The sequence below is a fragment of the Hoplias malabaricus genome, chromosome 18 (genome assembly GCF_029633855.1).
Source record: "Hoplias malabaricus isolate fHopMal1 chromosome 18, fHopMal1.hap1, whole genome shotgun sequence".
Taxonomy (NCBI): Eukaryota; Metazoa; Chordata; class Actinopteri; order Characiformes; family Erythrinidae; genus Hoplias; species Hoplias malabaricus.
This window is the reverse complement of record NC_089817.1, coordinates 1,495,883-1,516,131: the sequence shown is the minus strand read 5'-3', so window position 1 is coordinate 1,516,131 and position 20,249 is coordinate 1,495,883. Positions and strand designations below refer to the sequence as shown.

The 20,249-nt window shown below is 41.5% G+C and overlaps 1 long non-coding RNA gene across 4 annotated transcripts; it reads left to right on the top strand.

Annotated features, from left to right (window-relative positions):
- The first annotated feature begins 3,184 nt into the window (after nucleotides 1-3,184).
- LOC136675007 (uncharacterized) lies at nucleotides 3,185-17,058 on the top strand. Of its 4 annotated transcripts, none has more exons than XR_010796126.1 (5): nucleotides 3,185-3,323; nucleotides 3,997-5,544; nucleotides 5,906-6,007; nucleotides 8,836-8,937; nucleotides 15,887-17,058. It is a non-coding gene; the product is annotated as an uncharacterized lncRNA (long non-coding RNA). The 4 variants fall into 4 exon arrangements; XR_010796127.1 differs by lacking the exon at nucleotides 15,887-17,058 and adding an exon at nucleotides 11,293-11,498; XR_010796128.1 differs by lacking the exon at nucleotides 8,836-8,937.
- The last annotated feature ends 3,191 nt before the right edge of the window (nucleotides 17,059-20,249 follow it).

Here is a 20,249-nt window from a genome sequence, read left to right as displayed (position 1 = left end):
ACGCAGACACAGGGAGAACACACCACACTCCTCACAGACAGTCACCCGGAGGAAACCCACGCAGACACAGGGAGAACACACCACACTCCTCACAGACAGTCACCCGGAGGAAACCCACGCAGACACAGGGAGAACACACCACACTCCTCACAGACAGTCACCCGGAGGAAACCCACGCAGACACAGAGAGAACACACCACACTCCTCACAGACAGTCACCCGGAGGAAACCCACGCAGACACAGGGAGAACACACCACGCTCCTCACAGACAGTCACCCGGAGGAAACCCACGCAGACACAGGGAGAACACACCACACTCCTCACAGACAGTCACCCGGAGGAAACCCACGCAGACACAGGGAGAACACACCACACTCCTCACAGACAGTCACCCGGAGGAAACCCACGCAGACACAGGGAGAACACACCACACTCCTCACAGACAGTCACCCGGAGGAAACCCATGCAGACACAGGGAGAACACACCACACTCCTCAAAGCCAGTCACCCGGAGGAAACCCACGCAGACACAGAGAGAACACACCACACTCCTCACAGACAGTCACCCGGAGGAAACCCACGCAGACACAGGGAGAACACACCACACTCCTCACAGACAGTCACCCGGAGGAAACCCACGCAGACACAGGGAGAACACACCACACTCCTCACAGTCACCCGGAGGAAACCCACGCAGACACAGGGAGAACACACCACACTCCTCACAGACAGTCACCCGGAGGAAACCCACGCAGACACAGGGAGAACACACCACACTCCTCACAGTCACCCGGAGGAAACTGACTGTCTGTGAGGAGTTGATATGTTCTCTCTGTGTCTGCGTGGGTTTCCTCCGGGTGCTCCGGTTTCCTCCCACAGTCCAAAAACACACATTGGTAGATGGAATGGCGATTCAAAAAGTGTCTGTAGGTGTGAGTGTGTGAGTGAATGTGAGTGTGTGTGTGTGTTGCTCTGTGAAGGACTGGCGCCCCCTCCAGGGTGTATTCCTGCCTTGAGCCCAATGATTCCAGGTAGGCTCTGGACCCACCGCGACCCTGAACTGGATAAGGGTTACAGACAATGAATGAATGAATGAATCAAGAGTGTGTTCCTCCTTCACTCGAGTGCCGTTTACTAAAGAGTCAAACCAGATGAGTATTTATTCTATTACAACTTTATTAAATCATTTGTGATGGTACAACCTCCTTAAAACACTCCCACACGAGGAAATACCTTTGATCATAGACCAGACTTATTTGTCTTCAGCTCCAAGACGATTCTCCTTAAGGAAAGAGTGAAACTACACTGGAAAGTTAAGGCTGTAACAACCCTGAGCACCGTACAGTCCCTCATTCCTCAACAGCACCATCAACACAAACCCGTATACGATTACAGACAGAGGACTTTCACAGACACCGACGTTTAAACAGAGAAAAGAGTAAAGTGAGCAGGTCCTCAGTGTCATCAGTGTCCATCGGAGCCTGCTGTTTCCCACTGGTCTCAGTTCTGAAATAAAAGCTCCAGTCTTTGCTCAGTCTTTACTGGGAACCTGTCTCTCCAGGTGCAGTGTGGACTGTGACGACATTAACATCCGACAAATAACACGAACGTTTAAACAATGAATGCTTTTGTTAAATGAAAGCCTTAAAATAAGTTACATTTTCAAATTAAATTAAATACAATACATAGAAAAGCACTTATAAATATGTAGAAATGTGTAGAAAAGGGTTCTCTGAGAAAGTAAGTTTAGAAATGTGTAGTGGCACCTGTTTACAGTAGAACTCTCTGTGTCAGATACACACATAAATATCAATATATATCTGTACATTTCCAACAAATGGCATGTAGCTGAGCATCACGGGCGTAAACATAAACGCTAGGCACTTTCCACACACCGCAACACACACTCGGTCCTGATTCATTGGGTGTAGAAGTCCAGCAGGTGTTTCAGAACCTGGCCCGTATCCAAACGATGCACCGTCCACGTTCCCCAGGGGTTAGTATTAGTTCAGCGAGGGTTAAAGTATGAGACCTCTGGGACATGAGCACTGTGTTAACCTTTTACAGTCTAGAAAATAGTCCCACTGTCCGAGGCACATTGCACAGCAGTACGTCCGCAGACATCCTTTCACTGGAACCCCCCGCAAGTGAAGAGAAGAGCCAAGGCTCAGGCCTCCAGCGAGAGAGGGAGAGAGAGAGAGGGAGAGAGGAGTCTTCACATCAGGCCGTTCTTATCGCTGACCCCACATCTCTCCTGCTTCAGCTGGTAACTCCTCGCGAGCAGGTTCAGCAGTACGTACGTCCAGTGGAGCACATCTCCCATCACTCGCAGCTGCTGAGCACACTCAGAGAGGAAAGCCTCTGTGTCGTCTGAAAGATGGAAACAGGAAGACTGATTCATTCAAGGGGTTTTGACAGATTTCACTGCCCCTAGTGTGTGTGTGTGTGTGTGTGTGTTCACTGCCCCTAGTGTGTGTGTGTGTGTGTTTGTTTATATTACATGGTGGGGTCCGCAACCTGTTAGCACACTCACGGTGTGGGGACCAAAAACATGGTGGGGACCGGTTTGCTGGTCCCCACAATGTTTTCAGCCAAAATGGGTCAGCTGACTCAGGAGGCCATGCTGATATGGGTGGTGCAGTTTTTTTTTTGGCCCCCATGCTTCACACAAACCTGACAGCCGTGTGTCTCATCTGTGTGTGACTCTGCTCACCACGCCCCCGGTGGCACTCGGTGGTATTGCATGAACACACAGATCGTGGGGGTCCGTACACACTTCACTACTGCGTCTACGCAACACTGATAGTGACTCATATTAAATGAACTAGGGTCCTTTAAACACTGCATTAATGGCTCCTTCTCCAAGGTAAACACAAATAAAACACCGTACACAACTAGTTAGTCTTTTAAACATAGAAAATAATCTTAACAAGAAATGTACATGGACATACATTTAGTTACAAAATATTAATCCTGGTGTAGTATATTGTAAGTTAGTGAGGAGGCGAATTAAATTGTTTAAATTAAAACTTTTAGTTCAAACATCAGCGTTATAAAGTCTTTAATGGTGACACGTTCAACAGTAAAATACATATACGTGTAAATATAGTCCACTCTTTATGTATTAAAATAGCTCAGCCGAACATTTGTTTGAAGATAATGGCTCTGTGTAATGGAAGCGAATATAAAATGGCGGTTTGTAGTTTTCACCGTTCTACATTGAATGAAGGAAAAGCAACTCGGAACTACAAAGGAACTACACTTCCCATAATCCCTCTGTTCCACGAAGAGTCTGCGGGCCGTGCACAGGACGAGCTGAAAGGTAATAAACAACGGCTTAAATATATGGCTTTACTCGGTAATGTGACGCTTATTTTAGTCGTATTTATGTGTGTATATAGAGAGAATGGGAGTTATTAATCTGTTTCAAATGTTTTAAAGGGCTATATTTCCGTGTGAGAGTAGTGCAGAGAGAAAGAGGCCCGTGAAATGTGACGTTAACAACAGCTTTCGTGCTTTAGCTAACGTTATACTGGATATAGAGAAAATATTCGGCTGGTTTTGTAAAATGAAGTTTTTAAAGGACTCTGTTTCCATGAATGCGTGTTGGAGACAGAGAGACAGTTACTTCAGCTGTTTACATTATAGAGGCCAGTTAGAGGCAAGTGTTTAAGGCGACGCTTCATTTGTAAAGGTTTAATATTGAGAGTAAACGTGATATTTTATTAGAATCATATAATCAGAGTTTTATTAAAACTGTATTTTCAGTGCATTCACTTGAGAAAGTGCCAATATGTGGGTTTTTGTAATTACTTTAAATCACGTAAAATTGCTTTGAGATGTTAAAAATCTGCAAATCTAAAACAATGTGTTTGACAGTGTAGCCTATGATTATATTTGCAACTCCTTCATTTGAAAATCAGTGAGCATTTGGTGTGTACTATAAGCCTGACTTGCTTGTAACATTTGGTTTGTTTGTATTTGTTTACTTTTAGGGAGAGAGAGATTGTGGAGAGGGAGACAGCAGAAGCCGTTCCTGGGCAGGTGGAAAGAGGAAAAGGGAAAGATCTGGGAGGAGAAAAAGGAGAGTAATGCACTGACCCCTCGACTGATCTGCATCTAAGCTCAGAATACGAGAACTGTTTATTCACATTTAGATGTATACTTACAGTAAGTGAGTGAATGAATTACTGTGTTCCTCCATAGCTCCAGACTAACCTTAACATGCTCCCTATTCTCCTCACAAACATTCATCAGTTCCTCAAAGTACTCCTTCCACCTTCAAATATCATCTCTTCATTAGTCTGCACAATACCTTCTACATTCATTATCATCCTAACATGCTGTACATCCTCACATCCTGTTCCTCTCTCATCTCGCCAGTCGATACATGTCTTTTATTCTAACCTCACTATCCATATTCTCATACAACTTTTCACGTGCATTTTCCCTAGCCTTTGTCACTTCTCCGTTTGCTTGATGCTGCATTTTTTTGTATTTCTTTAGACATCTCTCTTGAGATTCCAATTCTATTTTATCGACCACTTCCTTCTTAAGATTTCCTGCATGATCTCCTCATTCCAGCACAAAGTCTCCTCCCTTCCTTCCTCTGTCCATACGACAAACACAGTACCTGTAGCCGATTCCCTCACTGCTTTTGCAGTCTCTGCCCATCTGTCCATCACCTCGTCCACCCCACCTAGCATCTGCCTCACCTCCTCCCTGAATCACACACCGTACTGTTCTTACTTTAACGTCCACCATCTGATCTGTGATTTAGCCCTCACCCACTTCCTTTTCTTCACCTCCAAATACATCCTACCTACCACCACCGTCTGATGCTGCCTTGCTATACTTTACCCCTGCCACCACCTTACAGTCACTAAATTACTTCAGGTTGCTTCGCCTGCATAAAACAAAGTCCACATGTGTAGACCTTCCTCCACTCTTAAATGTCACCCTATGCTCTTCCTTCTTCTGAAAATAAATATTCACTACTGCCATTTGCATTTTTTGGGGCAAATTCTACCACCATATCACCTACCTCTCTCCTTTTACCAGTCATAGTGCTAACGTTCAGTGTTTCCACTCTCACCTCCACCTTCCTAACCCTCTTCTTTATTTTGTCTCTCAACTCTTGTTCCCCCTCTCCTTCTCCTGTGACCAACAGTATCCCAATTTCCACTGGTACACTGGCAGGAAACAATCCCAATGGTGGACGTTGTTAACCCGGGCCTTCTCTGATCCGATATGGAACTCTTGTTAGTGATCTGCATTGTTAATTTGACATAGTTTATACAAAAGATAATCTTTCTGACACAACCCTCCCTATGTATACACGCTTGGGACCAGCATTACAATGCAATGTATTTCAGTGGCTAGGTTATGATTTGTCTGCCTACATTTACGCATATTGTGAGTTCCAGGAGGACAGTACAATTGAGACGGAGGAGAGTGAAAGCACTTGATGAAGCAGCACAGAATGTCATCAGTGCCACTATCAACACCAATGTATTGGAAGGTATCTCTAAACACCTATAAAGGTAAATCTAGTATAATCTTTTCTTCAAGAATTGTGCATTATGTTTTTTTTTTTTTTTTTTGCCTGTATAGTTCACTTAATGTTTTAAATTAGCAGCCTTTAAGCAGTTGTAGAGTAGTTATTTGTAATATAAGGAGTACTGGTAAAATTAAGCTTTTTATTTTTATTTTCTGCTAAATGCTAATGTGTTTTTCAATTTTTCAACTGAAGCTAGGTTATGCATAATATGTAGATTAAAATAAAAGATTGTGTATTCATTAAATTACACTGATAGTCTCATTTGTGGTTACCAAATGTTTAATATTAAATTGTGATATTTCATTAACTGTAGGCTGTTTTACTGTTGTTTGAAATCTCTGTAGAAGGCATGAGAGGACACCGCTGACATGATGGACATGGTAAAACAAACCCCCTGAGCTTCCGGTCCTGTGCTCAGCGCTGGAGCTCCGTCCTCTGACTTGGAGGTATTTAAAAAGGTTTCATATACATATAGTCACTGAAATAGGTTTTAGTGAGGCAGGTCACTGTGGTCAGTTGAAGTTAATTTCTCTGGTACAAAATTGTGATAGTTCATTGCTTTTGGGTGAGGCCTTAGAGATGGTACTGGTTACACATACACTCAGGTCGTACGTTGTGGGGACCCTCTCAGGACGGAACTATTGAAAAGGTTTTGGTCAAATGTGCACACACACACTGTCAGGTCTAGCATAGTGGGGTCCCCGTTTAGGGAGAAACACCTACTAAAGCAGTACACGCACAGGTCAATATACAGACAGTTTATCTGAACTACAGTGTACATTACCCCATGACTGATGTCACTGAGGGTCTAGTTTGAATTTGTTTTTATTTTATTTTCTGACACAGCTCTTTAAGCTTATATTAGTGACACACACTCAGGTCTTGCATAGTGGGGTCCCCGTTTAGGGAGAAACACCTACTAAAGCAGTACACGCACAGGTCAATATACAGACAGTTTATCTGAACTACAGTGTACATTACCCCATGACTGATGTCACTGAGGTTCTAGTTTGAATTTGTTATTATTTTCTTTTCTGACACAGCTCTTTAAGCTTATATTAGTGACACACACTGTCAGGTCTAGCATAGAGGGGTCCCCTTCTAGGGAGACACTCCTACTATAGCAGTATACTCACAGGTCAATATACAGACAGCGTTTCTGAACTGCACTGTACATTACCCCATGACTGATGTCACTGAGGGTTTAGTTTGAATTTGTTATTATTTTCTTTTCTGACACAGCGCTTTAAGCTTATATTAGTTACACACACTGTCAGGTCTTGCATAGTGGGGTCCCCGTTTAGGGAGAGAAACCTACTAAAGCAGTACACGCACAGGTCAATATACAGACAGTTTATCTGAACTACAGTGTACATTACCCCATGACTGATGTCACTGAGGGTCTAGTTTGAATTTGTTATTATTTTCTTTTCTGACACAGCTCTTTAAGCTTATATTAGTGACACACACTGTCAGGTCTAGCATAGAGGGGTCCCCTTCTAGGGAGACACTCCTAGTATAGCAGTACACTACTCACAGGTCAATATACAGACAGCGTTTCTAAACTGCACTGTACATTACCTCATGACTGATGTCACTGAGGGTTTAGTTTGAATTTGTTATTATTTTCTTTTCTGACACAGCGCTTTAAGCTTATATTAGTGACACACACTGTCAGGTCTTGCCTAGTGGGGTCCCCGTTTAGGGAGAAACACCTACTAAAGCAGTACACGCACAGGTCAATATACAGACAGTTTATCTGAACTACAGTGTACATTACCTCATGACTGATATCTCTGAGGGTCTAGTTTGAATTTGTTATTATTTTCTTTTCTGACACAGCTCTTTAAGCTTATATTAGTGACACACACTGTCAGGTCTTGCCTAGTGGGGTCCCCGTTTAGGGAGAAACACCTACTAAAGCAGTACACGCACAGGTCAATATACAGACAGTTTATCTGAACTACAGTGTACATTACCTCATGACTGATGTCACTGAGGGTTTAGTTTGAATTTGTTATTGTTTTCTTTTCTGACACAGCGCTTTAAGCTTATATTAGTTACACACACTGTCAGGTCTTGCATAGTGGGGTCCCCGTTTAGGGAGAAACACCTACTAAAGCAGTACACGCACAGGTCAATATACAGACAGTTTATCTGAACTACAGTGTACATTAGCTCATGACTGATATCTCTGAGGGTCTAGTTTGAATTTGTTATTATTTTCTTTTCTGACACAGCTCTTTAAGCTTATATTAGTGACACACACTGTCAGGTCTAGCATAGAGGGGTCCCCTTCTAGGGAGACACTCCTACTATAGCAATACACTCACAGGTCAATATACAGACAGTTTATCTGAACTACAGTGTACATTACCTCGTGACTGATGTCACTGAGGGTTTAGTTTGAATTTGTTATTAATTTCTTTTCTGACACAGCGCTTTAAGCTTATATTAGTGACACACACTGTCAGGTCTTGCCTAGTGGGGTCCCCGTTTAGGGAGACACACCTACTAAAGCAGTACACTCACAGGTCAATATACAGACAGTTTATCTGAACTACAGTGTACATTACCTCATGACTGATGTCACTGAGGGTCTAGTTTGAATTTGTTATTATTTTCTTTTCTGACACAGCTCTTTAAGCTTATATTAATGACACACACTGTCAGGTCTGGCATAGAGGGGTCCCCTTCTAGGGAGAAACTCCTACTATAGCAGTACACTCACATCTCAATATACAGACAGCTTTTCTGAACTACAGTGTACGTTACCTCATGACTGATGTCACTGAGGGTCTAGTTTGAATTTGTTATTATTTTCTTTTCTGACACAGCTCTTTAAGCTTATATTAGTGACACACACTGTCAGGTCTAGCATAGAGGGGTCCCCGTCTAGGGAGACATTCCTACTATAGCAGTACACTCACAGGTCAATATACAGGCAGCGTTTCTGAACTACAGTGTACGTTATCTTATGACTGATGTCACTGAGGGTCTAGTTTAAATTGGTTATTTACTTTTCTGATTCAGCTCTTTCAGGTTGTATTGGCGGTTGTATTGGTGGTATAATCTGAAATTGTTACTTGTGTCAGGACAAATGTGTCTTACGTTTTTTAATACCATGGTGTATCCATGTCAAGTCAATTTGACTCAGCAATTGTTTAACTGATGAGAGATTAAACATGTTGTAAAATGTATTGCACTTTAAATACTAATGTATTTGTGTGTGGTGTTCACCGAAATGTTTTACTGTTGTTTGAAATCTCTGTAGAAGGCATGAGAGGACACCGCTGACACGATGGACATGGTAGAACAAATCCACTGAGCTTCCGGTCCTGTGCTCAGCGCTGGAGCTCCGTCCTCTAACTTGGAGGTATTTAAAAAGGTTTCATGTCCATATAGTCACTGAAATAGGTTTTAGTGAGGCAGGTCACTATGGTCAGTTGAAGTTAATTTCTCTGGCACAAAATTGTGATAGTTCATTGCTTTTGGGTGAGGCCTTAGGGATGGTACTGGTTACACACACTCTCAGGCCTTACGTTGTGGGGACCCTCTCAGGATGGAACTATTGAAAAGGTTTTGGTCAAATGTGCACACACACACTGTCAGGTCTAGCATAGTGGGGTCCCCGTTTAGGGAGACACACCTACTAAAGCAGTACACTCACAGGTCAATATACAGACAGTTTATCTGAACTACAGTGTACATTACCTCATGACTGATATCTCTGAGGGTCTAGTTTGAATTTGTTATTATTTTCTTTTCTGACACAGCTCTTTAAGCTTATATTAATGACACACACTGTCAGGTCTGGCATAGAGGGGTCCCCTTCTAGGGAGAAACTCCTACTATAGCAGTACACTCACATCTCAATATACAGACAGCTTTTCCGAACTACAGTGTACGTTACCTCATGACTGATGTCACTGAGGGTCTAGTTTGAATTTGTTATTATTTTCTTTTCTGACACAGCTCTTTAAGCTTATATTAGTGACACACACTGTCAGGTCTAGCATAGAGGGGTCCCCTTCTAGGGAGACATTCCTACTATAGCAGTACACTCACAGGTCAATATACAGACAGCGTTTCTGAACTACAGTGTACATTACCTCATGACTGATGTCACTGAGGGTTTAGTTTGAATTTGTTATTATTTTCTTTTCTGACACAGCGCTTTAAGCTTATATTAGTGACACACACTGTCAGGTCTAGCATAGTGGGGTCCCCGTTTAGGGAGAAACACCTACTAAAGCAGTACACTCACAGGTCAATATAAAGACAGTTTATCTGAACTACAGTGTACATTACCTCATGACTGATATCACCGAGGGTCTAGTTTGAATTTGTTATTGTTTTCTTTTCTGACACAGCTCTTTAAGCTTATATTAGTGACACACACTGTCAGGTCTAGCATAGTGGGGTCCCCTTCTAGGGAGACACTCCTACTAAAGCAGTACACTCACAGGTCAATATACAGACAGTTTATCTGAACTACAGTGTACATTACCTCATGACTGATGTCACTGAGGTTCTAGTTTGAATTTGTTATTATTTTCTTTTCTGATACAGCTCTTTAAGGTTGTATTGGTGACACACACTGTCAGGTCTAGCGTCGTAGGGACCACTTCTAGGGAGACACTCCTACTATAGCAGTACACTCACAGGTCAATATATAGACAGCGTTTCTGAACTACACTGTACATTACCTTATGACTGATGTCACTGAGGGTCTAGTTTGAATTTGTTATTATTTTCTTTTCTGACACAGCGCTTTAAGGTTGTATTGGTGACACACACTGTCAGGTCTAGCGTCGTAGGGACCACTTCTAGGAAGACACTCCTACTAAAGCAGTACACTCACAGGTCAATATACAGACAGCTTTTCTGAACTACAGTGTATGTTACCTCATGACTGGTGTCACTGAGGGTCTAGTTTGAATTTGTTATTATTTTCTTTTCTGATACAGCTCTTTAAGGTTTTATTTGTGACACACACTGTCAGGTCTTGCGTCGTAGGGACCACTTCTAGGAAGACACTCCTACTACAGCAGTACACTCACAGGTCAATATACAGACAGCTTTTCTGAACTACAGTGTATGTTACCTCATGACTGGTGTCACTGAGGGTCTAGTTTGAATTTGTTATTATTTTCTTTTCTGACACAGCGCTTTAAGGTTGTATTGGTGACACACAATGTCAGGTCTAGCGTCGTAGGGACCACTTCTAGGAAGACACTCCTACTACAGCAGTACACTCACAGGTCAATATACAGACAGCTTTTCTGAACTACAGTGTATGTTACCTCATGAATGGTGTCACTGAGGGTCTAGTTTGAATTTGTTATTATTTTCTTTTCTGACACAGCGCTTTAAGGTTGTATTGGTGACACACAATGTCAGGTCTAGCGTCGTAGGGACCACTTCTAGGAAGACACTCCTACTACAGCAGTACACTCACAGGTCAATATACAGACAGCTTTTCTGAACTACAGTGTATGTTACCTCATGAATGGTGTCACTGAGGGTCTAGTTTGAATTTGTTATTATTTTCTTTTCTGACACAGCTCTTTAAGGTTGTATTGGTGACACACACTGTCAGGTCTAGCGTCGCAGTACACTCACAGGTCAATATACAGACAGCGTTTCTGAACTACAGTGTACGTTACCTCATGACTGATGTCACTGAGTGTTGAGTTTGAATTTGTTATTATTTTCTTTTCTGATACAGCTCTTTCAGTTTGTATTGGTGACACACACTGTCAGGTCTAGCATCGTAGGGACCACTTCTAGGGAGACACTCCTACTATAGCAGTACACTCACAGGTCAGTATACAGACAACATTTTCTGAACTACAGTTTATGTTACAGTGTATTTCTCTAAGTAATATGAATTTTTGCAATATGCAGGTATTTTTTTTCTTTTCCACAACTGCTGACTAGATTTTCAGCTGGTTCTGGTAACTCCTCCACAGCTGCCCATAGTTTTCGGCACCTGATATCGAAGTTCACATGCATGGATGCAGCAAACTTGGCTACAAATCCCATAACACCTATCTCTACTTGTCTTGCATGTGCCTGCCACCCACGTTCTGTACAGTTCCCAAACTTTGTCCGATATTTGGACACTGAAAGCCGTGTTTGGTATTGAACCAACACAGGACACCATTTATTATATTGTTTTGAGGTTAGACTGTAAAAACTTATAGTTTGAAACAGACAGAAGCTCTGCAGGTCTCCCTTATCCAGAGGGAGGGGCAGGTACTCCACAGAACATGCTTCTCATTGGTCCTCACTTGTATTAACTGTCCATCATTTAGTTCTGCAGCCAATGGAGTCTCAGCCCCTTCCTACAGCGGTTTGTTTTGTGGCGGAGCTAAGAGCAGCAGGCGCATGCTGAGAAAGTGGGATTTTACAACTTTGCTTTTAGATAGAACTAATGTTAGCACCATGTCCTAAAGAAACTACAAGTTTACTACTACTATAATCACGTCAGATAATTTCACATAAGAGAAATACAGAAGTCCTAAATAAGCAGACTGTATGTTATGTATAGGACATGACAGTAAGCTGTAAAACATCAGCAGCAAATGTGTTTAAAAATAATGATATAACATTTTTACTGGACATAAGTTAACTGTGGTAATGCAATAAGGATAATATTGTCTTTTAGACCACTTAGACCAATAAGATGCATTCACTTTAGATCTAATTGTAATTAGTGAAGTATTTAAAATAGTAAAGCTATAAATGTGTCCCTAAATTTGGTTTCAGAAAGTTGGCAGCCTACAATTTCATAAATCACACTGCTTATTATTATAGAAAGAATAATTGTGCCCACACACTTTTACACAGGCCCACCCAAAGATCAATTTGTGGCAATGCCACTGATGTAGTTAACGTTTAGTCATAGTTCCTAGTTTGAATAAATGTAATAATATAAACTGGACTTGCTGCCACATCAGGCCATTGGTCCCGTTACACGTACAAGGCTGGGGTTTGCATTCTAGCAATTTGCTGCTGATACAATTTAAATACAAAAATTCAGGTATCTCGTTTCCACCTGCCACTATCACTTCTCTCATTGAAGTGTTTGTAAAATAAAATAACTGTAGTTAGTAAGGCCTACCGATTTACATAGACTTAATATATTAACCTGAAATAATAAATCTTGTAAAGGACTGTATGGAAAAATATGAGAATTACACCGTGCCTTTCGATGTTTGTTGGATGTGGCCCTTGAGGAAAAGTAATTGGGGACCCCTACTCTATTGTATCTCTGATAGTGCATTTCCACCAAAAAGGAACCAGAACGGTTCCAGTTCGCAAGGTGAATTTGTAACCGTTTGGTATGTTTCCATCTACACAAACTGGTTCGCGACCCAGAAAAGTTTGTTCCCAGCTGAGTTTCAAATGCAGCGTTATTGCACTGCGGAGTTTGACAGGGTAATTTACAACGTTTCAAATAAATAAATAAAAAGAAATAAAACAGGAACACGCCCTGTTTTTTTGTTTCTGGTGCTGTTTGTGTGCGATTCCATTTGTGTTGGTCAGAGCCGCAGCTCTCGGTTACGTTTCTCTGCTGTTCACAAGCTCAGCAGGACGGCTCTGAACTCGGCAACATTTACACAGTATTATATCTCACTCGGGTCTGACTTCATGATAGAAGAATAAACAATGACTCTAACAATGAGTCTAACAGTCTTTGGTGCTGGCGCTGTATTCAGGCACAGCGACTACCCTGCTAATGACGTATACCTGTTTCCCCTTTAAACATGTAGAAACACAGCAGTTCATTGGAAAGAACCAAGGTTCCAAGAATCAGGAATGGAACCGGTTTAGGAGCCAGAGTTCTTTTGGTGAAATAGCGCTGTGATTGACAGCAACAAATCAATGTTCTGATCGGTTAAATAAACCTCATTATATGATTGGTACAGCTAAAGCTTTCCTATTGGTATCAGTTGGCCAATCAGGGTAAAAAATTCACAACTGTGAAAAGAGATTTACACAAGCAGCAGAGAAGGTGAATGTGTGCATTTTTTGTCACATTTGGAACATAAAGGTTTGCTCTGGTGCATTTTAAAACAATACTCACAAATGTAATGGACTTTGTAATTGCCGTAGAGCAACTACATACACAAAATTTTAACTGTGCTTGAGCAACTACATACACGTAAAACTAAAATCCACAAATGTATTGGAATGCACAAATTTAAAACAACAACTACAATAATAAATTAAATTCACAAATGTGCAAAAAAGATTTGCATTTGTAAATGAAATGTTGTGAATGTGTGAATCAGTAACTTCTCAAACGGTTTAAAATGTGCAAGAGCAAACCTTTTTAAAGTTCCAAATGTGACAGTGGGAATTTTTGAATGAGATGGAAAAATCCACACATTCTCCTTCTGCGAATCTCTTTTTGCAGATGCGGATTTAAGACCCTGTTTTGACGGCCAATTGATGGACCAATAGGAAATCTTTAGCTGGACCAAGCAGATTGCGAGGTTTGTTTAACCAATTGGAACATTGATTTGTTGCTGTCAACCATAGCGCTTTTCCACAAAATGAACTCAGGTCCGTGAACCGCCGCGTTTCTACGGACAGCAGAGAAACGTAAACAAGAGCCGCGGATTTGATCAACGCACATGGCATTGTGCCTAACTTCACCAGAAACGCATAAAAATGGGGCATGTTCCTGTTTTTTATTATTATTTATTTATTATTTATTATATTATATATTATTTTACTATTATTTATTTATATGAAACGTTGTGAATTACCCTGTCAAGCTCCACTGGGCGATAACGCTGTATTTGAAGCTCTGGGGTCTTGGTTACGTTTCTCCGCTGTTCACAAGGTCAGCAGGATGCCTCTGAACTCAGCCATAGTGTCTCCGTTCATGACGTATTCCTGGTTCCCCTCAAAATGTGTAGAAATGCGGTGGTTCACTGGAAAGAACCAATGTTCCTAGAATCAGGAACAGAACTGGTTCAAGAACCAGAGTTCTTTTGGTGGAAAAGCGCTATGGTTGACAGCAACAAATCCGATTGGTTAAACAAACCTTGCGATCTGATTGGTCCAGCTAAAGCTTTCCTATTGGTCCATCAATTGGCCGTCAAAACGGTCTTTAATTCGAAACTGCAAAAAGAGATTCGCACACACAGCAGAGAAGGCGAATGTGTGTTTTTTTCCATCTCATTCAAAAATTCCCACTGTCACATTTGGAATCTTTAAAAAAGGTTTGCTCTTGCACATTTTAAGTATTTTACTGATTCACACATTCACAACATTTCATTTACAAATGCAAATCTTTTTTACACATCTGTGAATTTAAGTTATTATTATTGTAGTTGTTGTTTTAAATTTGACGTATACATTTGTGGATTTTAACGTGTATGTAGTTGCTCAAACACAGTTACAAAGTCTGTTACATTTGTGAGTATTGTTTTACAAACTCAATTTTTTACCCTTTTTTGACTCCGTATTTGACTCCAGAACATTAGTGCAGAGAGAACAATGCAGTAATTACAAAGATCTTAAAATACATACAGAACAGGACCAGTAGACACAACACAGACAACAGTGTAGTTCTTCTTCTCATCAGCCTATGCCTCAAATTCTCATTGATGGGAGCTTGTCTCTTCGCTCACTGTCAGTCACAAGTCTCATACTACTGGATATTTATTGGCTGTTTGCATGGCATCAGCGATTTCTGGGCAAGCTCTTGTATCACATCTTTCAGCGGTTCACACGTAGCAATCGAGATAGTGTTGATTTGCCTGTGACCTAAGGGTTGTTCCCGTGATCCCCTAAAACAGTCTTTGACAAGAAAATCGTGGCTACAATCGTGCAGTGTGACCATATATCAGGAATCCATCAAGAAACATGTAATTGAATGATATTTATGAACGTACCTGTTTTGGATTCACTCAAGTATAAAGAAATGGTAAAAAGGTACTCTACTAAGTATTAATTACACCTGTCACAAAGGGTTTTAAAAGGTGTTTAATAATTCTGAGGCAGTAGTTATTTTGGGCATTTTTTGTTGGATTGGGAGAAAACAATTTTATCTATTTAAATTGTTATTTTAATCACTTTTTGCAAAAAAAATAGCTAATAATCCTAATTTGGGGCATGATACCATTTTGAGTGACAATGTAGGTCTGTTTTCTCTTTTGCATGTTGTAAGAAAAACAGCCTTATTAAATCATGCAATTTGTGCCAAAAAAGATGTTGGTAAAAGAGGAAAATTTTTATTAAATTTTAGGCATAGGAAAATTTCCTTTGATATATATATATATATATTTTTTTTTGTTCCCTAGGTCCAGTGAATTCCATGGAGTGGAGAAGCTCATGTTGATGGAAAGTTCCTGGAAAGCTGTTTGTTCACTGTATACATCTGAACAGTGGGCTCTTAAACCTGTCTCTGCAATGTTGTGATGTGATTTATATTGTTTTAAAGTTTCTGTTTTCAGACTTGATCAAAGTTCTCTTGGACCAGGCACTTTTTTTACGAACACCTTGTGTCTATACTCACTGTTCATTTCATCAGCTCCATTTACAATGTAGGAGCATTTTGTAGTTCAGCATTTACAGAATAGTGTCCATTTCTTGTGCTGCATGCTTTGTTTACCAGATTTCACCCTGTTCTTCAATGGGCAGTACCTCTAGAGGACCCCCACCTAGCGCGATTTGTTTTGATTCCAGATACATTTCTTGGGGTGAGGTTGTGGTAGTGAAAAGCCAACCAGGGACCAAACAGTCCAGTAGTGTAGGTCCCATGCATTGCACAAGAACAATTAATGTGTTGCTCTGGTATGAGTGGATCAGACATGGCAGTGCTCCTACATGGTAAGAGTAACTAATATAATGGACAGCGAGTGTAAGTACAGTGTTCGTAATGGAGTTCTTGGTTAATATCATAGATGGACTGTCTCATGTAAATTATTCTGAGTTTATATTGTGTGTGTTCATATTGATTTTAAATTTTCTTTAGCCTAGCTAAGCTCATCAGTTATTCAAGGTATTATTTATTTATATTGTGTTTTATTCTCTCAGTTTTTGGCTAACTTCATTGCTTCTACAGTATGTACACATCTGTGCCTATCTTTTTCAGAGTTTAATAAAAGAACAAATTAGTTCAAATAACGTTAAAGGTTAATAAATTAATCTTTAAACGAATGCATCGGCCTGGATTAGTTGTTTTTCTGCATTAATTATAGATTACACATTGTTCTCTCTCAAAATGAAATTGGTCCCCACAAAGAATGAGAACAGGTGATTTGTGTAATATTTGGTCCCCAAATATACTCCAAACCTGAAATGTCCCCACAAGTCACGAGGACGTCTGGTCAGAATCAATTTTGTTGAGATATTTATAATTTGAAGTGATATTAAGATTCACAAGTGCATTTTGACAAAGCATGATTTTTTTCAAGTCTGTAGCACCTTGGGAAAGGGTGGACCCCACAATGTGAGTATTCCTCCAGGTGACCCCCACAACGCACAGAAACAAGTATGTGTGTGTTCACTGCCCCTAGTGTGTGTGTGTGTGTTCACTGTCCCTAGTGTGTGTGTGTGTGTGTTCACTGCCCCTAGTGTGTGTGTGTGTGTGTGTGTTCACTGTCCCTAGTGTGTGTGTGTGTGTGTGTGTGTTCACTGCCCCTAGTGTGTGTGTGTGTTCACTGTCCCTAGTGTGTGTGTGTGTGTGTGTGTGTTCACTGCCCCTAGTGTGTGTGTGTGTGTGTGTTCACTGCCCCTAGTGTGTGTGTGTGTGTGTGTGTGTGTTCACTGTCCCTAGTGTGTGTGTGTGTGTGTGTGTGTTCACTGCCCTTAGTGTGTGTGTGTGTGTGTGTGTGTTCACTGCCCCTAGTGTGTGTGTGTGTGTGTGTGTTCACTGTCCCTAGTGTGTGTGTGTGTGTGTGTGTTCACTGCCCCTAGTGTGTGTGTGTGTGTGTGTGTGTTCACTGCCCCTAGTGTGTGTGTGTGTGTGTGTTCACTGTCCCTAGTGTGTGTGTGTGTGTGTGTGTGTTCACTGCCCTTAGTGTGTGTGTGTGTGTGTGTTCACTGTCCCTAGTGTGTGTGTGTGTGTGTGTGTTCACTGCCCCTAGTGTGTGTGTGTGTGTGTGTGTTCACTGTCCCTAGTGTGTGTGTGTGTGTTCACTGTCCCTAGTGTGTGTGTGTGTGTGTGTGTTCACTGCCCCTAGTGTGTGTGTGTGTGTGTGTGTGTGTTCACTGCCCCTAGTGTGTGTGTGTGTGTTCACTGCCCCTAGTGTGTGTGTGTGTGTTCACTGCTCCTAGTGCGTGTGTGTGTTCGCTGCCCCTAGTGTGTGTGTGTGTTCACTGCTCCTAGTGCGTGTGTGTGTTCGCAGCCCCTAGTGTGTGTGTGTGTGTGTTATCTGCCCCTAGTGTGTGTGTGTGTGTTTACTGTCCCTAGTGTGTGTGTGTGTGTGTGTGTGTTCACTGCCCCTAGTGTGTGTGTGTGTGTTCACTGTCCCTAGTGTGTGTGTGTGTGTGTGTTCACTGCCCCTAGTGTGTGTGTGTGTGTGTGTGTGTGTTCACTGTCCCTAGTGTGTGTGTGTGTGTGTGTGTGTTCACTGCCCTTAGTGTGTGTGTGTGTGTGTGTGTTCACTGCCCCTAGTGTGTGTGTGTGTGTGTGTGTTCACTGTCCCTAGTGTGTGTGTGTGTGTGTGTGTTCACTGCCCCTAGTGTGTGTGTGTGTGTGTGTGTGTGTTCACTGCTCCTAGTGTGTGTGTGTGTGTGTGTTCACTGCTCCTAGTGTGTGTGTGTGTGTGTGTTCACTGCTCCTAGTGTGTGTGTGTGTGTGTGTTCACTGGCACGGATGGGTCACATGCAGAGAAGTAACTTCCCCAAGGGATAAATAAATGTGTGTCTTCTTTTTAATATCAATATTAATGACCTATTAACACATAAACAAGGGCATGGGGCCTTAACTAGTGTTTGTTTCCTATTTACAACAGTGATGTTTCCTCTGAAGAGAAGTGTAGTTAAACCGCTTTATTCTGGAAACACTTAAATGTACAAAACCATTACTAACATGTCGTTTTAATTGTATTAATTTACACTTAAACCACAGAGAAGACGAGTCCCCTGTTAATGTTCCAATAAAAACCTGCTTCAATTATTAATCAAACTAAAGGCCACTGATAAAAACGAAGCAGAATCAGAATACGCCACGAAGAACAGAGTCACACATCACTGGGTTTTAACTTAACATCATTTATATCAGATATTTGTAGTGATTTAGAACAAAATATTGGCTAAAAATAGCAAAGTCAGTACGCTTTATTCACAGGGGATTATTAAATTCACCATTTATCTCCTACACACTGTTATTACATCAGAGACACTCTCTACACCAACCTGAGTCATAGTTTATAGACACAAAGAGCTTAATAATTACTCACTCACTCACCCACTCACTCACTCACTCACCCATTCACTCACTCACTCACTCACTCACTCACTCATTCACTCACTCATTTACTCACTCACTCACCCATTCACTCACTCACTCATTTACTCACTCACTCGCTCACTCACTCACTCGTTTACTCACTCACTCATTCACTCACTCACTCACTCACTCATTCACTCACTCATTTACTCACTCACTCACTCACTCATTTACTCACTCACTCATTTACTCACTCACTCACTCACGCACTCACTCATTTACTCACTCACTCACTCACTCATTTACTCACTCACTCACTCACTCACTCATTTACTCACTCACACATTCACTCACTCACTCACTAACGCATTCACTCACTCACTAACGCATTCACTCACTCACTCACTCATTTACTCATTCACTCACTCACTCATTTACTCACTCACTCATTTACTCACTCACTCATTCACTCACTCACTAACTCATTCACTCACTCACTCACTCACTCACTCCCTCACTCACTCATTCACATTTACCAAGCTCGGGATTCTCCCCAAACAGGTTTCAGTCAAATAAACAAACATATTTACACACAGCTCTGTTTTGATGGATGTGCAGGTTCCTGTTTTATTCTCAAACCGAGGAAAAGCACAACAAAGTCCACAAAGTCATACACTGCTCTGTGTGAGGATCAATCAGAGTGAACACACTCCGTGGATGTGTTACACACTGTGTACCTCAGAGCAGTGAGAGTTTGAGGAGGTCCCACACAGAACTGATGTAGAGTTAATGGTGTTGTTCTGATCAGAACCAGGTCAGAACCAGGTCAGAATCTGGCTCTAATCAGAACCAGGAGGAAACAGATCACAACGGTAAAGTTATATTCACTTACCTTCGCGGGACATTTTCTCTCCTGGAGTTTAGAGAAAGACGTGAGTCTTCGTCTGAAGTTTAAAAACAGCGGCGGCTCGATTTATACTCCCAGTGAGAACGCGTACAGAAACCGAAACAAATCTCGCATAAATTATGTGCGTAGCACCTACGTCACACGAGGAAGCGGTCGGGTGATCTTTAATATCAGTGCTGCTTTAGAACGGGGTTATGTTTTTATGGGACTTTCTTAAAACTGCGCATGTTTTACGATGATATTAAAGGCTGGGTTTTGTGTTACATTCACAGATGTAAAAATAAAAAGATGTTACATCGCTACAGATGTTTGTCAAGAATCTCCCCTCGTTTTTCTCTTAGCTCTAGAATGATCCTCACTT